General features: G+C 49.0%; 1 protein-coding gene across 1 annotated transcript in view; it reads right to left on the bottom strand.

Moving 5' to 3' along the window:
- GDPD5 (glycerophosphodiester phosphodiesterase domain containing 5) overlaps positions 1-25,405 on the bottom strand; it is a 99,959-nt gene extending 74,554 nt beyond the window's left edge. Inside the window, exon 1 of the mRNA XM_088158580.1 lies at positions 25,291-25,405. The gene's annotated coding sequence lies outside the window, so the exon portion shown is untranslated. The remainder of the gene's footprint in view (positions 1-25,290) is intronic.

The raw sequence follows: 25,405 nt of genomic DNA, 5'->3' as shown, positions 1-25,405 counted from the left end.
AATGTGCATTTTCATCTTGCTGGGCTTTGAAATTCTGCTCACGAGATAAGCACGAGGTGGCCAAGGCTTCACCACACAGCAGCCCAAACATTCTGCCTGTTGTTACTCACAGAGAGGAGATTCCAGATCCAGGCAGAGGATGGCAGGTTTAGGGCTAGATTTAGTTTAAGCCAGAGGATAACTGGTTTACTTAGACCCCACCTGGAGGTGAAGAGCAGGTCAGATAGAGCACAGCCCAAGAAACACTCTTTATGGGGACAGCAACACTGAGTGAAGGATAACAAGACCTTTGCAACGCTCTGGTTTGACCACAGCATGATCCAGGGATTCCAGCCACATCCCACATTTCCAAAAACAGCACTCAATTCCCCCTTTTGTTCACCAAAAAAAGGAGCACACAATGAAGGAGGAAGAGTAATACAGCCTAAAACCCAAGGGGAACAACAGGACATCCCCAGGATTAATGCAAACAGCAGGTACAGGAGGGAACAAAGAAATCAAAAGTGATTTCACTGCAACTCCCAAATCTACCCTCCAGTAAAGTTCATCCGACTTAAAAGTAGGGTTTAACTTAAAAGTTAAGCCCAAAAACTTGGATTTAACTTGAAAAAGACTCAACCTTCTGTTTACTTGCACTCAGCCTTCCCACTGTCAAGGCTTGAACACACCAAAGCCCCAAGGAAAGAGATGAAATTGCAAAGGCAGGAAGGGGAAAAGCTCAACTCCCAAAAGATCATCCCTGTGCAGATCCCTCTCAGAGCTGCTGACACTTCTTGGCAGCTCAAGGGGGCACAGAGGGAACAGACGTGACAATTCCTGCTCTTTGCACAAGCCTCAGACAGATCCAGGTGGCAGCTCCACCAGCACAAGACAGACACAGCAAAAACAACCTGAAATCTCCTCGGGAAAAGAGAGTTTTTAGCTAAAAATATGTACTTGTTGTAAGAAACACAAAGCAAAATCTCAGTGAGGTATTTAAAAATACTTCTTAAACATTACTTTAAAAAAATAGTGAAAATGCATTAAAATATGATAGTGTCACAGCAATTCTGTCACTTTCACCCATCCACCTGGCCTTCAGACCACACAATTGGCTTTATTTCAGACTGACAGTAATGCACATGAAGCCTCTGGGGCATTTAACCACAAAAGCCTAAATCAAAAATCACCTCCACAGATGGAGAAAGACCAGAATCGTGCAGCAGGTCTGTCTTGCCACCACCCTCTGGAAAATCACCCAATCCCAGGATGCTACATTCACTTTTTTTTTTTTTTTTACCAGATTACTGAAAAATCTGCCAGAGATGCTGAATCACACGTGAATCATTATGGAATTGTTTGGGTTGGGAGAAATCTTCAAGCTCACCCAGCCCCACCCTGGACACCTTCCACTATCCCAGGTTGTTCCAAGCTTGAACACTTCCAGGCATCCAGGGACAGCCACAACTTTCCTGTCCCATCCCATCCCATCCGACCTCATCTGGCTCATCACAGCAAAGTTCTTTTTTTTCCTCACACTGCATAAAATTACACCCAAATCTTCTTCACCTACCCTGCAGCAATGCTTGGATACTTCTCTGGTTGCCACAATCCTTCTGTGCTCCCCCACCCAATCAGGACATTGCAAAACAAAAAAAAAAAAAAAAAAAAAAACATACAGAGAAGCACTGAAAAGACATCTCACCATCCCAGTCTGCTGCACAGATGATTTCACCCCAATTACTCGCTCTTGTCATGCAAAATAAGAACTCCAGGAGAAAATTCAACTCCTGATCCAGACAGACAACACAGCAGACAAAAATGAAGACGCTGCCCCAAGCATTTCTTTCAGAATTTTACATGCTGGGATCGGTCTGTCAGCATGTGAGGAGTCTCCCAGAAGTGCTTTTGGAAGGAAGACTGATATCAAAGACCAATTATACATCTGAATCTGAGTCTTCAGCCTCTGATTCAGGGGAGCCCGAGGAACACGCACGTACAGGAACAAGGCGTTTAAAAGAGGGAAGAAAAAAAAAAAGAAAAAAAAAAAAAAAAGGAAAAAGTGTTCAAGTTATGCAGAGAATCCGGTCAAAGAATGCAAATTCTGACCTAGTTCTCCCTGCTGACTGGGAGAGGGCACGAGGCAGCTGCTACTGCTGCTCTGCAAGCCCAGGAGAGGAGCAGCAGCCAGGGATGCCTCTCCTGCAGGCAGGAAGGTGATGGATGGCCACCATCCTTCTGCCCAGGCAACAAGGCACAACTCCCCAGCCCAGCAGCACCATCCTCCAGGGAGCTGGGAGGGCTGGAAGCCTCCACACCAGTCCCCAGGATGGGAAGGGGACAGGGACAAAGGCACGGAGGGGACGGACACACTGGGTTGACTGCAATGCCAGCTGGACACCCATGGGAAGCCAAGGTCTCCATCCACTGAGCCAGGGCAAGGGAAATTCCAGAGGGGAGGAGCAGCTAGCCAGGAGAGGGAGCTTGGTTCAGCAGCCCCTCCAGCAGAGGAGGATGCCCAGTTTTATTTATTGCCAGTTTTTTGTTATCCAAGCTGAGGCTCTCAGCCACACGGTCAGGAAAATCCTGTCCTTCAGCTGCTCCTCAGCCCAGCAGCATAGAGTCCAGTCTGCCCAGTTCCTGAGCCCAACTGGAACCAGTGGCAAGATTCACCCAGTGCTTTCCACCTCAGAAGGGTCAAGTTTTCTGTGCACTCCCAAAAACAGAGGGATCTTCAGGAGCCACGAGAAGTCTTGCTCCCAGTACAGCATTTTCTAGAGGAGAAAGCCTTTCAGATGTCAAAAAACCCATCTGGTCCTACACAGGACAGGAGCTGACCAGGTGAAGCCTCAGCTTAGGTCAGAGAGTCCAAGATGTGTCATTGCAAAAGGTTTTTATTGAAAAAAAAACGGAGCTGTGTCAGCACAAGGTGACAAAGAATAAAAGCAGCCAAGAAGAGGAGCCATCAAGGTCACCCCAAGCAGAGATGCAGCTCATTTCCCAGTCATCTCCATCCTGGAGCAACCTGGGGTAGTGGAAGGTGTCCCTGCCCATGCCAGGGGGTGGATGGAATGAGATGGTCTTTAATGTCCCTTCCAGCCCAGCTCTAAAACTGTCTCCAGTGATGAATTTCCATAGAAACACTGAATTTTCATCAGTGCTTAGCATGCAATTCCTATAATATATTATACACATTCATCACATGCAGTCTCAGGTAGAGGATCCAGCATCCCCCAAACCTCCTCTTGGCATAAATGCAATTATAGATAGAGCCATAAAATCCTTGCTGCTCTGGTCAGGAATTGAAATTTCTGTCCAAAGCCTGCTGCAAACTCTGATTATAGAGAAGGCTTTGTTCAGCCAGTCTCCTTCTTTTCCCTTAGGAAAGCTGTATGTCAAAAGACCAATAAATGTTTGTAATTTATTAAGTGGAAAGACAGAACTGAGATCTAAGCTGAGTTTATGTTTGAAATGGTCACAGAACCCTGGGATGGCAAGCCAGAATTGTTGCATTCTGTTTATACACACATAAATACCCAGGGATGAAAGAATGTCAAGGAGAGAAGAATTATCAGCACCACTGGAGCACTGGGGCAGAAAAATGTGGTTTGGATTTAAAGGTTGTTCAGGGATTGTACTGCAAGAAAATTAAAAAATCAATGAAAAAATTCTAGGGAATAAAATCATCTCTATTTGCAGTCTGTTTATCAGCATTGATTAAGGAGAGATTTGTTTTATCCTAAAGGAGAGAAGGTGAATCACTACAAGGCTTTAAAATTCTCCTCCACCATTCACAGATGCCATTCCCTGGGCTCTGGAAGCACGTGTGGTACAATTTTGATGTTTAAATAAACAAGAAACACACAGACAGCGTTTGGGTTTCTTCCCAAACCTCCAAGAAGTCCTGCAGCAGGCCCAGGATGTGGAATCCTGCTCATCACCACCTGTGAAGACACCCAAAGCACACCCTGCCAGGTGATTCCTCACTTCCCTCTGGCCTCTCCCTAGGGTTTGGAATATTCCAACACCTCCTGAATAACTCCCTTGTCCTTGCCTTTTCTGTACAGCTGCAGGCAGGGAAATTTTCTCCAGCTCCATGGGATGCAGATTATAAAAATCACCCTCACCCTACAGAAAAGAAGAGCTGGAATATTAAATAAAACACTGAATCCTTCCCACCAAAACCAGACTATAAACAGCCCGAGGGTTTAGACAAGTGCCTGGGATGTCGAAGAGACTTTCAAACCTGTTTTCTTCCTCCCACATCCCAGGTGAGCCTCCTGCCTAATCCATGAACAGATTTCCTACACAACCCAAGGGGAAGGGAGTTCTCAGCTCCAGCATGGAGGCCCCAAGCACTTTAAGGCCCTGTTGCTTTGGGTTAGAAACAAGCACAGAACAAAGCACAGGGTGACTTTGTCTGGTTTACCCACAGACTTCGTGTCATCTTAAGCTGAGGGGAGAGAATTTAGATTAGATATTGGCAAGAACTTCCTCCTTGTGAGGGAGGTGACACTCTGGCACAAGATGCCCAGAGAAGCTGTGGCTGCTCCTGGATCCCTGGCAGTGTCCAAGGCCAGGCTGACACTGGGGCTTGGAGCAGCCTGGGACAGTGGAAGGTGTCCCTGCCCATGGAAGTGGATGAGCTTTAAGGCCTCTCCAAATGCAAACCTTTCAATGTGTTCTACAACAAACTGCACATTTGCACAAAGCAGGTTTTCCAAGAGGCCAAAAAGCAGAAGTAGTCAAAGCTCTGATTTATAAAGATGGTGCTTTATGTGCTGCAAACACACACTGGACAGAGGAGGAGGATAAATTAACACCAACAGCCCAAGCTGACACATCTTTGCTATTAGCTCCTGTCACCTCTGGGACAGGGATCCAACTACAACAGACAGTGTGACTCCAACCCAGCGTCTGTGGGTGTGCCAGCCCGGGTGATTAACTCACAGATGTTAATTACAGGATGTAAACAGTGCCCTCAGCTGACCCACAGCCAGGGCAGGCATTTGCAGCTCCAGCAGTGCCCTCGTGGCTGCACATGTGCCAGGTCTGGCAGAGCCAGGGCAGTGCCCTCCCTGCACAGCACATGGGCAATGGCAGCACCTGGACTTGGCACTCTGCATTCCTACCCCCACTGTTCCATTCAGCAGGGCAAAAATCCCTCTCAGTGCTGAGAGCTCACAGAGCTTCTGCCACAAATAACGAGCCGAGGTTAAAGTCTTGTGTCAGCCCAAACAACCAAGGAACACCTTGGGGACACAGCTCAGTGCTGGGGATGGACACACTGGGAAGAGCCCTGCAAGGCACGAACTGGGAGCACTGGGGATTGAACAGCTGGGCATGACCCTGCCATGTGCCCTGGGCTGAGCAAAGGGGGATTCAGGTGAGACCTGAGCTGTGGCTGCCCCTGGATCCCTGAAAGTGTCCAAGGCCAGTTTGGAAGTGGAAGGTGTCCCTGCCCATGGCAGGGATGGCACTAGATGATGTTCAAAGGCCCATTCCAACCCAAAATGTTCTATTATTCTCTGATCTCTGACCCAGTTCTAGCCCACAGACTCCACAGAAGGTGGTGCTTCACTTACCACAAGACTCTTAATCTCTTCCCAAGTTTCCTGTGCCACAGGAGCCCCACTGCTGTCAGTGAGACATTGAACAAAAAGGACCCCTCAGGCAAGAACCCACAAGGGCTGCAGTCTGTGAGCAGGGCAGCCAGCACTGGCAGCTTAGCACGTGTCACCCTGACCTTCTGCTGCTCAGGAACAGCATTCCTCCAGGGGCACCATGAGATAACACAGGGACAAGGGCACCGAAGAAGTTATTCCTGACAAACACTCAATCAACCCCTTTTCTTGCTGTAATCGTCCCAAAATTCTTTTTGGTTTTGAATCTAAATTCCTCAGAGAAGAGCAGATCCCACCAGTCCAGGATATAGTGACTCTGGTAGTGAATAAACCAATGTACAGTTTAACAAACACACTCTGAGCCTTTCCACCAAAGGAAAAGCAAACAAACGCTCTCCCATCTCCCAGGAGGTTTGTCCTCATGTTTGCTTCCCTCCAACCTTTCTGTAGGCAGCTTTTAAAACATGTGAAAAGCCCTGCTTCATGTTAAATTCATAACCAGGAGGCAGGGACACTGAAAGGGGACGTGAAGCAGAGTCAGGATTCCCAGGCTGCTTTTTGAGCTGCAAACACTCAGAAGAGCAGATGATCTGAAGGGTGGAGAGCTGGTGGTGATGGGCTGAGTATCCCACGTGGGGCATCCCTGTCACCCATCCCAAAGGGGTGGGAAGGTCTCAGGGGCAAAATGACTTAGAACAATGGAGTGGCTGGGGTTGGAAGGGACCTCAAAGCTCATCCATGGGCAGGGACACCTTCCACTATGCCACACTGCTCCAAGCTCCATCCAACTTGTGTCAGCACAAGCCATCACAGCCAAGCCTGCCTGAGCTCAACTCAGCTGATGGGTCCCTCCCAACTCTGTGATTCTGCGACCATTCAGAGGTGCTACCAGCACACCTGTGGGTTTCTTAAGCACCCCTCCCCTTCTAAAGTTCAGTTTAAAACTGTTTTCCCCAGATTTCCCCCCCACAGGATGCACCACAAGCTACCCAGCTCCCCTCAGGTCAAACGTGCTGGGCACAGCTAAGCTGCCTGTCCTTAGCAAGCCAGGCTCCAATCTCCTAACACTGCATTAGTGTGGATCAGCCAGAGCAGCACACAGCCAGGCCACCCCCAGCTGTCACCTCGGGGGCACCTGGCTCGTGCCAGCACTGCAGGGGACAGCAGAGAACAGCAGAGAACAGAGATGCTCTGACTGAGGATACAGCAGTCTTTGCACGAGGTACCCGGAGCACTGCAGCCCTCCAGCAGCTCTCTAGGAACTCCAGCAACTGGTACAGAACACAAAGCTAAAAAAAAAAAAAAAATTTAGAAAGCAGAACACAGAGTAAGAATTTGGGGGTCATTTTTAGCGATGGAGAGATTTGAGTTTTCCCTCGGCATGGCCGCACTCAGCCGTGGCTAATCTCTGCTCAGACACTCTGGTGACACCGATTGTGAGCCAGTCCCGGGATTAAAAGGGGTCAGCCAGAGGGCCAAGGGCAGCCTGAACAAACAGGAGCTGGACCACAGTCACTGCAGCCCCACAGACCTGCCCCACCCCAGGAATTCAGTCCCCATGCCAAAGATATGACAAAGGCTCCCCACAGCCTCCTGCAGCACCGAGCTAAGGCTGGCACCTCTGGGGACCAAACCAGGGACAGCACAGGAGCCAAAAACTCCCCACCGGAGGCAAGGAGCCTCCTGGAGTCTTCACACAGTTCCACCAAGAGCAGCAAGGTCAAGCACAGCCACCACACAGCTCCAAGGCATAAATCTTGGTAACAATCACAATCTTTTAAAGCCTAAATGGTTCCACACTAGGAAGACCAAGTTTCCTAGATTCACTGCAAAAATAAAAAATAAATTGTATTTAAACAGAATCATTAAGGCTGGGAAAGGCCTCTAAGACTGAGGCCAGCTATTAACCAGAGCCACAGTGTTGTCCCCATGTGCCACAAATCCACACACTTTCTGAGCACTTGCAGGGGCTGTGATTGCACCATTCCCCTATTCAGCCTGCCCCAATGCCTGACAGCTCCTCTAGGGAAGGAATTCTTCCTCACATCCAACCTAAACTTCCCCCAGCACTTCCTCCCATCCTGTCACTTGTTATGTTTGGGACACGAGTATCACACAGCCAATGCAAGAGGTCTCCAAGCAGCTGGAGGCTGGAGATGTTTATCTGTTAACTCCACTTCTCTGCTCTTTCCTACACCTCTGGATCAGCTCTGCATTGAAGACTTTCCAAAAGTCCCTTCCCTAGGGCAAGAAAATCAAGAGGATGCGAGAGAAGTGCAAACAACTTGTGCAGAGTCAGCAGCGAGTTCTGGCACCTAAACCAGATGGATTTGTTTTCTTCTGAGGAATTGGAAAGGAAGGAAGAGGACCAGTCCTTCAGAAAATCAAAACTGCCACAGCTGGATCAGTGGAGCGTTGCTGATCCAAAGCAGGCTCCAGCAATCTAGGGGCTGCTGCAGATTACACAGGAGCTTGGCTTGCAGGTTTATTTGCCATTTCTGGACATTTCCAGTGCTGTTATCCATTAGACAAAAGCTGATGTGTAGGTGCAGTGCTTCAAAGAGCATCCAGTACTCCACAGGACTTGTCCCCAATTTCTGTCATCTTCCTCCAGCAAGGAATGCCACAGGGAACATCACCATGGGAGTTATGGTCTCCCAAGAGGAGGGAAGGAGGAATCCCACCCTGCTTCCCAGAAGTCAACCAAGAGCCTCAGATCCTCTGCCTGGGCAGCACCAGGTCAACACTTCAGTGTTTGGCCCCCTGCTAAAGAGAGACTCAGCATTTCCTTCAATCCCATTTAAAACTGCTCCCAGAAGCAATTTCTTTATGTATTATCTTGATTAAAAGCAACAATAAGGAATCACAGAGAACTCAACAGTTCTGCTGCAGCAGCCACCACAATCCCAGTTCCCACAGCATCCCCATCACTCCTGTGCTCCCCTCAATGAGCCCTCAGTGCAAAAAGTCCTTCGTGCAACCACTCTTGTCCCTCTGGGACAGCATCAAACAGTTTGGACACTATTTAAACACTGGCTAAAAACACAGCTGGCTTTGGACCAGATGCAGGTAAAGCCTCAGTGATTGGGATGCACAAGGACAGATGCTCAGATGACACTGGGTTAGGGTTTTATCAGCTGTCAAGTCAGCAGCACTTCCAGGCAGCTCTCCAGTCAATAATAATTTCACAGGATTACCTGCAATTCCTAACCACAGGCTGTGAAAAGGGCACAGAAATGAGGTTTTTTTCAGACTTCCATGCAAGAAGGTCCTTTACCACTGCCCAAGGGAACAAAGCTTTCAATTTCCACCACAGGCTTCTCCAGGCTTCTATTTAATCCTCAAGTCCCAGGCTTCCATCAGAGCACCTCTCACAAGTTCTGACTGTTAATTACTGTGTTTGCAGTGGGTGTTGGCCTTATCAGCAGGATGACTGTCCTGGCTCTGCTGAACCATGATATAATCCCTTAAAACAGGTTCTCATCAACTGTTGTTTCATTAAACCATGTGATTTCCACTTAACCAGAGAGGGCAGATCCCCCCAGCCTGCTGCTGCTTTCCTTTCCCAGTTCACTCCATGAGCCATCCAAAGCCTGCCATGGAACATTGACCCAACTGCCTTTCCTCTTCCCCCCAGCAAAAATCACCAACAGCTCCCTGCAGGAAGCTCCTCTGATAAAAGCTGGAAGGACCTGGAAGTTCTTATCTGGAGTCTGGGGGACACTTTCCAAAAGAAATAGGTCATAGTGGAATTACTGCAGAATCAGGTGGTTACTCACATTTTTAAGCCTGGACTATCCAATGGTTTATTATTCCTGCATGTGACACATGGAATTTTTCAATTCTAACTTTAATTAATGTGCCCACATGAAGTGGAGAGATCAGATCTCCCATGCTGCTCTGTCCAGGCCTGGTTTATGACAGATTTTCCCTGGGAACTGCTCCTGAAAGACAAATCCAGTCTTATCTCTTGATGACTTCCAGGAATGGGGCAGCCACAGCTTCTTTGCACAACCTGTGCTAGGGCCCAGCCAGTGTCTTGGGATTCTTGGACATTGAAAAATAAAATCAATTTAAAAAAATAAATCTTGTCTCCCAAAATGGATGCATTTGAAAAGGTTTGAGTTTAGGCTGGTCACAAAAAGACCATTTTTTTTTTCCCTAAGGAAGAAACTGGCTCTCCCAAGAGGAGACTGCCTGGACTCAAGGGATGAGACCAAGAAAGTCTGTTCAACTTTGCAGTCCCATGTCTCTGGCAGTAGAACCTGGAATCACTGAGGTTGGAAAAGGCCTCCAGGATCATGGAGTCACTAACCCAGCCCTGCCAGGTTCAAGGCTGAAGGTAGAAGCTGCTCTGACTTAATTCCCCCCATCAGCACTAAAACATCAGGTTTTGGCCACTCTGTGATGAGGATCTGGGCAGAAATTACAAAGGAAAACAAGAGAGCTGAGCAGGACAAAGGAAGGTAAAGCAGAGACTAAATCTGAGCCCATCCATCATCACCAGGAGAGCTCTTCCCACGATGGGGAGGAAGGGGAAGGAAGAGAGTCAGCCACAGGGAACAATTGCTCCAAGGAAGGGGAAGCAGCATTGTTTGAGAGATTTAACAGAAAAGTATATAAACCAATCCCCCATCCCTAAAACAAAAAGGAAAGAAAAAACATTCCCATAGTCTTTGGGAAGGCTCAGCCCCACCTTGACATCACACCTCGCTCTGAGCCAGAAGGGAAGAGAAGCTGCTTTGTTTAATTTTTTCACCCCAAGCTACATTATCAGCCCCTTTTCCCCAGGAAGGAAACCTTCCACACTCCCCCTCCAATCTGCAAAGGCTGAGCCTGGCTCCTTATTCCACCTCCCCAGGAGCCCTGACAGTGCAAGGAAATGGGAGCAAAATGCAGCAGCTCCCCACTGGGCCAGGAACTGGAATCCTGGGATAGCAGGAGCTCTGCAAGCCTTGCAGGAGCTTCCATGGGAAAGCAAGCAGACCCAACACAGCCCTTTCACTGAGACAATCCCTCTCTTCCCAGCAGGAAAGACCTGAGGGACAGGTGGGAGAGACAGGGCTGTGCACATCCTATGTGGAAGTGATAAATCTCCTTGTTCCATCTCACCTATCTCCAAGCTTCCCTGCTGTAACATGATTGCAGCTGAATTTTACTCCACTTAATCCTTTCCCAAAATACCTGTGCTCCTTTGAGGTACTCCTCCCTCTCATCAGAAGCTCTGCAGAAATTAAATCCTATTAGTGCAGAAGTCTCATGCAAAAACTGTGACATTCTGGGGATTTTCACTGGCAGGCTCAGCAAAAACCTTACCAGAGGAGAAGTCCTTCAAATGCCAGACATCCAAGACATCTGAAGCCTCAAGGCTTCTTTCTGTGCACAGGATTTAGTGCTAATCCCAAAGCTCCCCAGCCCTTCAGTGCTGCATCTCAGCTCTGTGCTCTGCCCCATCCCAACCTCCAGCAGAGCAGCTCCCCTACCTTGGATCACTCATGTCCCATCCCTGGAAGTGTCCAAGGCCAGGCTGGGCAGGGCTGTGATGCCACGATTCCCAACTCCTCAACGTAGAGGATTTTAAAGGATCTCAAATGCTGCAGGAACCTCCAAGTTCTTCTTCACCTGCTTTCTTTAGTGCTGGAAACATCAAATCTTTGCACCTCTTCCCAAAGCAAAGTGGACACCTCTGTTTATCATCAACAAGCCCCATTATCTTCAAACCTTTCCCTGCAAATACCCAGTGTTTCACTGCTCCAGCAGCAATATCAGGGCAGTCCCCACTCCCTCCTTAGTGACATCTCCTGACAAGTACAAGAGATGCTCTGGAAATGAGCTTTCCTCCAACAGACACCAACTGAGCAGATCCATCCAGGAGAGGGACATGCCTGAAGCACAGACATCACCCAGCTCGAGTCCCACCTCTGCACACTCCCCAGGTCTTGGGTTAGGGAGGCTGACAGCCAGACTCTGAAAAGTAAAATCATTTTTCTGAAATCATCCTCCATTTCTTTCCCTGCAGCTTTCCCCTGGCATCTCCACAGAGCCCCAGCCTGGTTTCCAGGGAACGTTTTCCACCCAAATGTTAAGGGAAGCAGCACATGATTCAACTCTGCCTTCTGCTTTTCCAAGGGGACTTTTTCCTCTGAAAACTCACAGGTAAAAGCACCAACCAAACAAAAAAACACCCCCAAAACAACAAGGCCTCACTTCCTTAGCCATAATAGGAAGCCCTGCAATAACTTTGGGAAGCAGAAGTCTTTAAAGGACAGATATTTTCTGTTCATTATCTGAGACATCTTTCTAGGCTCCATTAAGCACATCACAAATTTACTCTTGTCAGTGGAAGTACAGATGGCATTTGAGTTAAAGATTAGGATCCCACTTCCTTCCTCTAAAGCAAAAGGCAAACATTAGCAGGAATGGTGGGGTTAACCTGTAATTATTGTACAAGAAGCCCCAGTCCACAGCTGTAACAGGCTATTCAGACCTCAGAGCCCCTTCCAGGGCCTAAAGGAGCTCCAGGAGAGCTGAAAAGAGACTGGGGACAAGGGATGGAAGGACAGGACACAGGGATGGATGGGATATTGGGAGTTAGGAATTCCTGGCTGGGAGGGTGGGGAGGGGCTGGGATGGAATTCCCAGAGCAGCTGTGGCTGCCCCTGCACCCCTGGCAGTGTCCAGGGCCAGATTGGAGATTGGGCCTTGGAGCAGCCTGGATGATGAGGTGAGCTCATCTTTAAGGTCCCCTCCCACCCAAACCATTCTGTGGCTCAAGATTTGCTCCCACTCCAGGGAGAGCCTGGACCCCTAAGAAAAGGGCTGTAAATCAGACACACCCAGTTCAGAGACAGCCAATGCTGAATTTATTCCCATCCCAAAAGGAATTAAACCAGCTGATAAATAAAATTGAGGCTTTGAGACAGGTTTGAGGGAGGGAGGCAAGTTTTGAAGCCAAGTGAGCACGTGACAGGGGAAATCTCTTCAGGTTCTTGTTCCTCAGATCCCAAATCACACAAGAGCTGTGACATCTCTTCTCTCAAAGAAGCCTCCAGTTATGGGATGTGTCACCAAAGGATGCTTTATCACACCTTGCTTAGCACTTTCCCAAGAAAAAACCTGGACAAAACATATCCAAGTGAGGTTTTTCCTCATGGCCAGGCTTCCCACGAGTGGGAATAATCCCTGTGTGGTTCAATTCCTGCCTGTCAGCATCCAGGCTGCAGCAGCATTGCACCTTTCCACTTCCCCTGCCATAAAATTGAGTTATTCTGGGCTCAGAACTGCCACCAAGTCAAACTCCATCTGTTTCCACCAAGATAAAGACTCCTCTGAGGTTGCTCTGCTGAGTACCTGTGACATTGCTGCCATGGCTCCCAGCTCAGCTCTCCCACAGTGGGAGCAGGGAGCTCTGTGATGCCAAAATCAGTGCCTGCCCTGCTCAGGGTTTATTCTGGGCTGGGTGCAAGGCAGTGTCTCCGTGCTTTTTAAGTGCTCAGACCAGTGCTATGCACAGCATCCCTAAGAGAGGAGTCTGGAGTAAGGAGAAAAGCACAACCATGACAGGACAAAGCTCAGGAGATGGCTCTTTCCAAAGCCATTTTTTGCCACATGGCAGTTCCACAAGTTGCAGCAGATTCAGAGAAGTACACTACCCACACAATTTAATTCAGTTTGTTTAAATTAAAATGTTAAAGAAAAAAAAAAAACAACCTATCAGGAGGTGCAACAGCAGGATAGGAACTCGAATGCCACAGCAGCGTTATCTTTGCACCCAATAAGAATCAGAATGACAAAGACTGAAGGACTACCTGTATTTCTGAAAGCAGAGAGGATTCACAAAGTTCTGGTGAGCTGGAGGAGCAGAGGAAACCAAGCAGCAGCACAGCAGGTGGGCAGGCAGGGAATCAGGAGTGGGATTTGCTCCAGCCATGCAGTGATGATGCACTTGGGTGACAAATCCATTCGTGCTGGATAAATCAGCACAGCCAAGCCAAGCTTGCCCGTGGCCAAAACCAGCACCAGCAGGTCAAGGGCTCCCTGCAGAGTCACTGCACCGAGTGACAGCTCAGATGTGATGTGTCACTGGCACAGCACCTTCCTCAGCCCTGCCTGGTGACGCTGTGTGGGAAGCTCTGCTGCACCCTCAGCTCTTTCAGAGCCCAAATAACCACTGACATTTCTAGAGATGCTGTCAGCAGCCCCATTTGGGCAGCCACTCATCCAAACACTGCCTGAGGGCTGGGCAGAATCCTGGAGCCAGGCTGGGAGAGCTGGGGGTGCTCATCTGGAGAAGAAAAGGCTCCAGGGAGAGCTCAGAGCCCCTGCCAGGGCCTAAAGGGGCTCCAGGAGAGCTGGAGAGGGACTGGGGACAAGGCATGGAGGGACAGGACACAGGGAATGGCTTCCCAATGCCAGAGGGCAGGGCTGAGGGCAGGATCTCGCTGGACCAGCAGTGCAAGGTCCTGTATTGCCAGAAAAACACAAGCCTGAGTGACACACAGAGTTCTGTCACTGCTGTCCCCAGCCTGGCAGCAAATAAACTCACACCACAGGGAAGCCCTTTGGGAGACAACGCCTCAAGAGAAAATTTACTTTATTCTCATCTTTTAGTCTGGATGGACTGAACACTTTGGGGACACTGGATATTCCCTCACAGATTGGGCCCACCAGCCTTGGCCAGGGCGAGAGCACACACAGAGCAGCCTCCAACTCTCTCCTGACAAACCAGTTTTCACTTTATTCTGTGTTTTTTCCCCCATAACAGCTCATAGGTTGTCCTAAAGAGACCCATGCTCAGTCTGAAAAAAGCACATTTTTGCCAGCAATATTTCAGAAAGCTGAGTTGATGCTGTTGGAAGCTGTTCCACCCCCAGAGGGAGATTATTCCAGTCAACAAGTGGATCTCCCCTGCTCAGCATACCCCCCTCACTGCCACCCCCACACGGGAAAGTGCCACTTCCATATGGAAAGCAAGGAGCCAACACATTCCCTGATGCCCTCCTCCCAAATCTTCCCCAGAGCCTCCAGGAACCAGGGCAGGGGGGAGCAGCAGATGTGGGTTCAGCTGCCAGACACCTCCACATGCCAATGGCTCACAGGCCCAAAAATAGTTCAGACACCTCTACCCAGCCCTCTAAGACTGGGATTTTACTCCTATCCCACTTATCTGGGGGATAAATGCCTCCTCCACACCCTCAACCACTACAAGCAGGGAGTTGAGTGGGTTTGGAAAGCTCTGTTACATTGCCAGGGCACCAAAGCACACTCAGCCACCAAGATGAATAAAAGCAACGCTCAGGGGATGGGTTTTAGATACAGAACATCCCAGGTGAGCATCCCAGGAGGTGGTGGAGCACTCCCTGTGTCACTGCTGCAGCAGCAGGAGAATTTTCCCATTGCCACCTCCACACCCTGGCGATCCCAAAGATGCTCTGTGAGCTGGGATTGTTGGCTCAGGCTAAACTGGGCAGAGCCCTTTGCCAAACACCTCTCCCTGCAGAGCTCCCAGAGCTATTTTGGGCAGGTTGTGGCCGAAGCTGAAGGTATTCCTGCTCTGGCAGAGAAATAAATAATAAATAATCACAAAACAAGGGTTCATCCTTTGGCTTTTGCACTGGAGAAGAACTGCTAGAAAGGAAAAGGGAAGGAGAAAAAGTACCACAGATTCCATTGTCCCATTCCATTTCCTCGGTGGGCCTGTGTCAGTGCTCGTGGCAAAGAGTGACATTAAGCTGAGGTTACAATTAAAACAGAGCAAAAATTATGTAGTGAAATGTTGGAGCCAGGCAAAGGCTCCCACCCAGCATTTTCCAGACTCTCTCTCCCACCTCAGCCTGTGCCACCCCCTAAAAATCTCACAAAGAAGTTGTATCAGAAGGCAAAGAGCAGCACCCACAAAGGTGGATTAATGGCAATAAATCTCAAGGAGGAAATCAATCTCCCTGTCTGCCTTTCTACAGTATCCAAGTGTTCACACCCTCATCTTGCCCCACTGAAGCAGTGTCACATCCTTTATTATGCAGCCACTAGAAAATACACCTATTTTCTTGGCCAAAACCACTGATGTCTGCAAAAAAAAGAGGGACGAGCTCAAATCTTTTCAATATCTGACACCTTCCTTTCTGAGTCATGAGAGCATCACCCTAAGTTATGTCACATTATCTGAGGACAAATGACCAACAAATTATTTCTTTGTGGTGCTCCAGAGTTTCTCCATTTAAAAGGCAGGATAAAAAGCTCAGTCCTCCCCCGTTCCCATGGAGAAACAGAAGGGAGATGGCACAAGCAAGAACAAAATCCTCAGAGCTCCAGGATGACCAATAGGTCTTCATTTGATTTTTCATCATTTTAGAGTTCTCTAAAAGCCAGACAAGTGGCAAATCCTTCCCCCCCCCCCCCTTTTTGTCACATTGTAAAAGATGGGCAAAAATTGAAAGATCAGGCTCTGCAGCTGGTTTCAGCTCTAGAGCAAAAAAAAATATTTAAATACAGCCCTCATGTTGCATGGCAGGGAGAGGATTTATTACTGCTGGGACACAGGACATTCCCCACAGGCTGCCTTCCCAAATTCCCAAGCCTCCCACCTGGCAGTGAGCCCTGGGGGGAATCCAGACACCTCAGCACTCCCTGTACATCCACTCACGGCATGATTTCTTTCCAAGCTCTGCCACTTGCAGCAATATTTATTTTTTTAATACCACTTCCAGTGCCTCAGCCCAGCACTTGTTCTCGACAGCTCTGCCATTTAGCAAGCATTAAACCTGATGGGGCATGAGACAGAACAGGGTTTTCCTCACACCCCTGACCAAGAGCTGACAGCCACAAGCCTTTTAGGCTTTTTTTCATTTCTTTCATACCTTTCTTTAACAGAAAAAAAAAACAACAAGAAAAAATTTAACAGCCTTCTGGAATCAAACATATGGGATCAGTCACCAAACGTGGCCAATTTGGGAGCAAAATCTCTCATAAGCTTCAGGCAATGCTAAACACAGCACTAAGTTTTAGGGTGGTCAGACAAAAGCAAGCAGGAGAAGACAAACTCCAGGCTGCCCCACAGTTGTATTTCACTGCCAGCTTGAAGCAGAAAACCCTTTTAGAAAGGAGGAATTGGGTCAGGGATCCAGTTTGCAGCTCTCCCTGTTGAAAGAAGATCTGAAGTCACTGCAACCACTTCCCTCCAAAGGCTGGTTTGTGTTTCCTGACTGGGGTTTCTTAACCAGAGAAATCAGAGGGTGCCTCAAGCCTGAGGGGCTGGAGCTGTAAGAAGCACCAAGGATGCTCCTTCTCCCCAGCTTGCCACCCAATCCAGATATAACAATCAGCAGATGGAGTCTGGGAGAAATCAGATGGCTTTGCTACGTGAGGCATTGGAACTGCACAGCCCCAGCAACTCCTATTCCCACTTACTTTAGCTCTGGCTCTTCGGGATTAGGTTGCTGTGACAAAGCCCAGCCAGAAGCACGGCAGGCTGATAAACCCCATTAGCTGCTCACACAGCTGAGCAGCAGCAACTGTTAGCTGGAAAACTGGGAACAATTTGGGAGCTCCACGGTCAGGCTGACCTTGGGCACAGCAGAAGGGAACAGCAACCAGCATTTGCTCCCAGTTTTGTCCAAACCCATCTTCTCCAAGAGCTCCAGCCACCTGCAGCAGAGCCAGGGCTGATTTTCCTGAAGGAGCACCGAGGTGATGCAGGCAATCCCTGCTCCCTGCACTGGCGTTCAATGGCTGCACAAAAAGTGCACGATTTCCTTCCCTGAAGAGAGGAGGAGAAGAAAGAGGAGGAAAAGAAAGAAAAGCACATCGGAGAGGGACTTACAGAGCAGCAGCACTCCCAGCACAATTCCCGGTTGGATGTTGTGTGCTGAGGGAGCCGGGGCAGCCTCATCCCCGAAGCCCGGCTGATACCGAGGTTTAACAGTGCTGATAAGGCCGGGCTGGAACAGCTCTTACGCACTGCAGGTTTTATCTCTGGCACAGCACACTTGTTACAGACCCTCTCTTATCAGCACTGCAAATATCAGCCCAGATAAGGGGAGGCACATAATGCCTGGGAAGGTGCAGAAACTGGAGCACGCACATTGGGGTTTGACTCCTTCGGCCTCCTGTGCCCAAGCTCCTGTGACCTCGAGGGCTCCCTGTTCCTCACCCCGTGTTCCCCCCACAGCTCCACATCCAGTCCCCAAAAATGCTCCAGGAGAGGAGCAGAGCAGACGTCAAGCCAGTCCTTCAGATCCGAACCCTGCAGATGAGCTGCAAAGTCCAGGGAAATAGGGAAAAAGTCATTCTTCCCCTGAGCTGGGAAAGGAGAAGCCAAGAGAGCAAAGCGATTTCCTCACAGGTCCAATACAGCTCAATATAACCAATTACCCCAGAAATTTGGATTTAAGGACTTCCAAGTTTAACAGAGTGAGCTGACCCTTTCAGAAACACAGCACTCGAAAATTTCAGCTTATTGTGCTGTTAGAAGTGGATCTGTACCTGCTCATTACAGGGCAGCCCTAAAGTCTGGACACTGGGTTAGAGCTTCCCAACAAATCCCCAGGCTTCCCTCCTGAGCCACATTCCCACTCTGACACTGGGGAATTTATTACATCAAGAAGGTCAGCCCCAGGAGGGCTTTCCAGCCCAGCAGGAGCCTTGGCTTTCAGGTCAAATCCAAGCTTGCCATGACCAAGCCAACCTTCCTCCTCACACCTCTCACCAGCAGGGACCATGCAAAGGAGCAATCCCCTGCTCCAGGTGACACTGGACAGGGCACGAGCATCATTAGAGCAGAGATTGCCTTGACAGAACCACTGCAGAATGATTCCACCCAGCTCCTGTGCTCACCAAAGCACAGGACAAGGTCTGAGCTCCACGTTAACCCCTTGGACCTCGGACTGGGGCTGAAACCTGCCCAGGTACAAACCCAGGGAAGGACAATCCCCTCCCACACTGCTCCTGCCCGTGCTTTCAGGGACAGCAGCTCCATCCCTCTAATCCCACAAGCAGCTTTATTTCTCTTGGCAAAGCAGGACTGTCCCAGGAGCCCTGGCAGGCTTTGTGTTTTGGGAGCATGTGGCCACGCAGCCGAGTGACCTTGTGAGGCACAAAGGCTTGTCCCTGCCGGCATCAGACACACCAGAGCACAACTTGAACACCTACAGCTGTCTTATACCACATTCCTTTAATATACAGCTCTCCCAGAGCAGGAGCCTGGACATCCAAACCAAAAAAAAAAAAAAAAACCAAAAACAAACACGTCCCTACGCAGAGGAGGCAGATTAGGAAACAGTTGTGATAAGGGAAAGTATCTCCAGCCGAGCTGTCAACCTTGCACTTTAAATCAGGCTTTTAATGAGGGCTGCAAGCACTCTGCGTTTGGGTGATTAACTCACAGCTAAAGACGAGCTGAGCTGCTTCATTCTGGAAGCAGATCCTGCCTCCCAGTTCCAGGCAGGAGCTGGAAAGCAGGAGATGATCTTGCAAGCTGTCAGCCACCACCAAGTGATGCCAAAGCCCATGCAGGGAGGGGAAATCATCCCGAAAACAAGACCCTGCCACCACTCTATTCACAAAACATCAAATGCAGCACGTCAAGTGGTGTAAGAGCTCCCCAGTCCCCAGCTCCAGGGCACAGGGAAAAAGGAGACAGCAATATCTGCGGTTTTGGCAGGCATTTTGCTATCTAAGAGCTGGAAAACAGGGATTTCAAATCCAGTGTCCCAAGTGCACAGCAATCCTTGATGACGAATGTAATTTGCATGTGAACAGGAACAAATCTAAAAATAGGTGTTTGAGAAAGTCTCACCTCACCTCTTAACTTGATGAATTCCAGGGCTCCCAAATACCCCAAATGCACAGATCTCAAGGACAGCTCAGGCACTATCACTGTGCAGATCTCTAAGATGAACCATCCACAGCCATGGAGGGAGAAATCCCAGCCCAAAAAGCTGGAGAGAAACGGAGCAAATCACACCTGGACACCCAGACCAGGACCCAGGAGCTGCCTCTGCTGGGTTTCAAACTGTAACAGGATTGACTGACAGTTTAAAGTCTCACTGACAAGATTCCTGAATAATTATCAGGCAGATTGATACCAAAATTCCCACAATACCTGCAAACAACCACTGCTGATCAGGAAACTGCCTAAAAAACATCACCTACCCGACAGCCTTGAGGAATTTCTTTATGGGGCCGCTTCATGCAAGAAAGGAGAATTACAGAATCATCACAGAAAGGTCTGGGTTAGAAGGAGTCTTAAAAATCATCTTTTTTCATGGGCATGGACACCTTCCACTAACCCAAGTTGCTCAAAGCAGTTGGGAAGAGAGAAACACCCTGGATTTGAACATACACTTCCCACCTTATCCAAAAGAGCCTTTTTTTTTTCCTCTGAGAAAGGTCAAGGGGTTGGATGACTCTTTTCTACACCAACAGCTGGAAGATGTAGGAAATATTTTAACCCAAAGGAAAACATTAATTACCTCTTGGCAAAAAAAATAAAAATAAAAGCCAATCCAGACAACACCCCCTCCCCCTCAAAATCCACCCAGATACCAGAGTGACCTCAGCACGGTGGTAAATCCCTGCAGACGAACCTAAGCCCTCGCTCTCCATCCCAGGGACTGGGTTTAAGCCATAACCTGGCAAGCCCCCGGTCCCATCCTGCCCCTTGGCAGCACACTGGGGAAGCACTGGGCACAGCAAGAGCACCTGAGGCATGACCCGGGATACGGATCCTATTTTTATCCCCATTCCCCACGGATTTACTCAGGCAAGAGCCCTGCAGTCAGCACACAGGGTTGAGATGGGGTCACACACAGGGACACCTCCCAGGGGCCACGCCTGGTCCCTCCCTCCTGGCAAGGTCCAGGACAATTTCATGAGACAACAAGCCCAGACTTGAGCCTCAAATCCTCTCCAAGCTCTTAAGTGCCCTGCTCAGGATTAGCCCTGCTTCCCAAGAATCTCGTGGAATACCCTGAGCGTGCTCTGTCACCTTCAGGTACCAATTCCTAAACGCTCACCACGGGCTGGGAGCAGCTCCAAGTGGGAAAATTTAATGCATTTTGTTTTGCTGCAATTCTGCAGAACACTGACTTGATTTATGATTAGGTGACTGTCAGCTCAAGAGATTCATCAATACAAGCTAAGTGGCCCAAATATAATCTCCTAGAGTGGCTCAGGAGAACACGTGGACATTGAAGGGTACAACCAGTCCATTACATCTTTTTAAAGGCTACACCCAAAAATACCTATTAGAGGAAACTCTGGGTTTCACCTTGGACTATTTCAGTCAGATACAAGCTGCTTTCCCTGGGCAAACGTGAGCCTGAAACTCAGCACAGCTAAAAACAGCCAAGGACCAGAATATTTCTGTTCTGTGCATTTCACCTCGGGCTGGGGGAGGGACAAGTTTCATTTCACCTCAGCGAGGAGGAAAGGAAAGCAAAACACAGGGGCCAGACATTTACAAAGAGGTTTTACAAGTTGCAGCAGCATTTGAAGAGAAGCAGCAGGACTTGAAACAAATAAATAAAAACAAAATTAAAGGCAAGTGACATCTAAGGGGGAAAGTGGAAGATAAAAAGCTGCTTTGGCACAGCGCCACGTTGTAACTCTGGAAGTGAAACAGATCCTTCTGAGCATTCCCAGACAAGAAGAGAATAAACTTACAGTCCATCACCTCCAAGTCCTCCAGGATCCAGCAGCCTGGACCCCAAGCTCCTCATGGAAAGCTCCAACACAGAGAGAGAGGTGCAGGCAGGGCAGGAGGAGTCAGGTTTGTCATGACTAAGGAATTACATTAAAACCAGTCCAGGCTCTTTCCAAGGAAGAGATTAGCCACCAGCAGGGCTCTGCACAGATGGGGACAGAGCTGGTGCCCAGATTTGTGCAGCACCTCAGGAAAGGTGCAATTTCCCCCTCTCCTATCCCCAATTCACCCTTCATCCAGCAGGAAAAAAAAGAAATAAATAAAATCAAGAGTCATACGCACAAAAAGCAGTCACAGAAAGAAACATTTTTCATTTTCATCATCAGGAGTAATCCTAATTTCATAATCAGGACCAAAAAAAAGGCAGAGCTCAACCCCAACCTGAAGTGGATTCCAATTGTGGAAACATGGAATGCATGGAGGCACAGGCACAAAAAACTTCCCAAGTGCCACCCCAGAAGGTCTTTGTTTGAACACCCTTCAGGGGAACACTCTGTACCTTGAAACCACTCCTTGGCAGAAATCATCTCCAAATATTTAATTGCATATAAAAAATAAAATTCTCTTTTTGTTGTTTGTCAGGCTATTGAGCAATGACAGACTATTGCACCAAATATTCAGGCAGTTGTCCTGCCAGTATCTGTGGGTACTTCTGGAGGAAGTGGGGAGAACACAGTGGTTTGCTGAAGAGGAAAAAGCAGCAAAACCAAACACCAATGTGAAGCTTTTTTTTTTTTTTTTTTTTTTTTGTGAAAGTAAAGACATGCATTAAAGTAGCTGCATCTAATCACTGTTTATAGAGGGGCTGGCAGGCAAAGGCAACTGCTATAAAATCTTTGAAATCCTTTTTCCCAGCATCATGCTCAGAATATTCCTGAATAGGGCGGTTAAGCCGCCAGAGCAGAGCTGGAGGGGGAATATTTGGTTTGGGAAGAAGGGAGGGGAATGAGGTGCCTGGCTCCTAAACCCACCCTGGTGCAGAAGCCCTGTGAGCCCCTCTGGAGCCAGGTGGCAGCTCCTGTGCTCCTCAGCACTGAGAGGGAAGGAGCTCCTTGGTGTGACACTGCCCTCTCCCGAGCAGAGGGCACTGCTCAGCCTCACACCCAGCCTGCAATAAGGATTTTGGGGAGCCCCGAGCAAACAGCCCGCAGTAAACAGAGAAACTGAGACACCGCTCACCCCACAGCAGCCGCAGCCTCCCCACACCCACAGCACGGGCTGGGGCTCGGCACAGGAGTGAAATACCCCTGCTGGAGCTCTTTGGAGCCTAATTAGCAGCCTAATGAAGCAAAGTGGCTGCCAGGTAGATCCCATCTCTTCATCTCAGGGATGGAACTGCATGAGCTTTAAGATCCCTTCCAACCCAGACCATTCCACGAATATCAATCAGCATGAATGTGCAAAACATCTGAGGGGCAGGAGACAACCTCTGGGGGTGCATCATGTCAAGAAAAAAGAGTTTAAAATCAGCACTGCAGACTCCAGGGAAAGCATGTTCCCACCCCACTGTGTTTGTAGGAAAGCTGCTCTCAGCAGGAGCCCTAAGTGCCCCTCCACATCCAGCCCCACCATCAGTGACTGCCACACCTTCCCACACAAGCCCGGAGCTGCACCAGGACTATTTCAAAGGTACAACCATTCCCTTTTATCTTCACCCTGGAAAAGACTCACAGAGCGAGTTAAAGGACAATATTCCCCCAGGTGTGTCTGGGTAAAGGGCACCCAGACCTAACTTCCACCAACTGTGAGCATCAAAGTGCCTCAAACACAAATCAGGGCGAAGGAGCCACCTGCTCTCTGCATCTTTAACCTCCACCTACAACAGCAACCCACACGTTAAAAACATTTAAAAACCCACAAAAACCTCCTCCCTAAATATACGGATTTTGGCACGGTGATTTTAAAGCAGTTACTTCAGATCAAATACACAGTTAATGGGTAAAAGTACAACAAAGGGTTGTCCCCTCACAGCTGGTTCTGTGCCTCATTATAACCTTCCTGGTTTATAAAGCAATTTGTTGCCTTGCTAAAAACCAAGCCCTTTATCATTAATTCCGAGCCAGCAGTTTCTGAATCTACAACCTGACACCAAATCAACTGATCCGACCAAGACTCATTTTCCTTCCAAGACAAACACCAGTCATGCCTTGCCGAATTCATCGCAGGGAAAAGTGTAACAAGCAGAACACGCTCATTTAATAAAAAAGTACAGCTTGACAGAGACACCCACTCTAAAATTAACTCTGCCATCCAAGCAGAGCTTGTATTTGCCTCTGAAGAAGCACCTCCTAAATCACAGAGAAATATTCTGCTGCTCCACATTGCTGGGATATCAGCATGAAGATGCTTCAGAGCTTGGCAGAGGAGAATATGTTAAAATAACAGGCTTTAAGGAGTCAGGATGCATCACTGCTCAGGTGGATAAAGGCTGGCTAATGAATTAATGGACCATTTTTCCATAGCAATCTGATGAGGAAAATGGACATGCCAGACAAAATGCGAGGCAGGAAATCCATTTACCTCAGCTTTTCCCCGGCCACACCTGCCAAGTGCAAGCTGGCGATTTGTAAAAGGGAAAGAAGGGAGAGGCTGTTATCCTGCGTGCCTGGGTGATCCAAACCCCCCAAAAAAAACCTCTTTGAGAAGCAGCACCACTCTAACTTGTACTTGCTAATCAGCAGCAATCTAAATTTCCTGGCAGCTGGAGCATCCCGAGGAGACTCCAGCACCCGAACAGTGTACTTGGATTTAATGTTCTCCGTGCACAGAGTAACTTTCTAATGGAGAAAAGTCTGTGCAGGCTCCTTCCCACCAGGATAAAGAGCCAGCAAAGAGAAACGTCATTCATTATTTTTTAAATTTCACGTGCAGCATGGCTATGCCTATTCCTGTAATCTATCCCTAATCCTTCTCCAGCCCCAAAATAACCCTTAAACCAACACGATTACACGTAACAAGAGTGGCTGCAAGGACCCACCCATGAAGTCCCAAAGCACAGCAAGTTCGACACAGCCAGGTTTTTCCTGGCTGGAGAATCCCCATTTCCACCTCGCCAGGGGTGAAATTTCACAGCTTCCACACTAGGAATTGCTCCAGCAGCCCTTTTCCAGAGCAAGGCTCGCATGCCGACTGCAACTACTCCATGCCCAGTTTTCCAGGCGGGGAATAGACAGGACATGGGTGAGGGCTTCAATAAAACAGCAACGAGACGATTTTTCCCCCCTCTTTTTCCTGAATTACTCTTTTTTTTTTTTTTTTTAATTTATTAGTTTCTTTGCCGAGCATCAAGACAAAGTAACACCCTCTTGTATTTTTCCCCCTCTCTGCTCAGTGCTCGCTGGAAATTAACAGAGGCTTTGCTGCTGGGGAATGTCGCCAAGAGCGAACCAGGACATCCCTGAGCATCCTCATGGAGCTGGATGGGCACTGAGTGTTCCTCCAGCTGGACCAGCAACAGTAAATAAATCCCTCCTGGGATTCTGCTGCCTCAGGATTTTACAGCTCCGGACAACAGCGGTGTGAAGCCCTGGGACACTGCAGATGCCATTATTTTATATCAAAATGAAACAAGCAGGGCCTGAAGGGGAAAAGCGGTGTCCAGATCCACACCCCGACAGCTTGGGGGTCTCAGAGAGCAGAGGGGGCACCCCGGGACCTCTCTCCAGGTGGGTTCCCACCCGCATCCCCCACGGCCGGGAGCAGCGCTCACATCCCCAAGTTCGCTCGGGATGCTGGCGGCCGGGGGAGCCACCCGCGGGGAGGGCAAAGAAACACCTTTCGGGGATGGAGAAGAAACACCTTTCGGGGATGGAGAAGAAACACCTTTCGGGGCAAAGGAATGCGGCTTCGGACAGCGGAGCACCTTCTGGGGGGTGAAAGGCGACACAGCCGTCCCACCCGCACCAGCTCAGCATCACCCCTCGCCAGGCGGGGGATGCGGGGGATGCGGGCAGCCCCCAGCCCACCCAGCCCGACCCTTCCCTTTACCTGCTGCCGCCGGGAAATCCGCCAGGTTCCCGATGCCTGCCGGCCCTGGCACTGCCCTGCCGGCAGGGAAGGGCTCAGGCACGGCCCCGGCCCCGCAGCCCAGCCCGGCTCGGCT

The sequence above is a fragment of the Sturnus vulgaris genome, chromosome 2 (assembly GCF_052056855.1).
Source record: "Sturnus vulgaris isolate bStuVul1 chromosome 2, bStuVul1.hap1, whole genome shotgun sequence".
In the NCBI taxonomy this organism is placed as follows: Eukaryota; Metazoa; Chordata; class Aves; order Passeriformes; family Sturnidae; genus Sturnus; species Sturnus vulgaris.
This window is presented reverse-complemented; position numbering and strand designations above follow the sequence as displayed.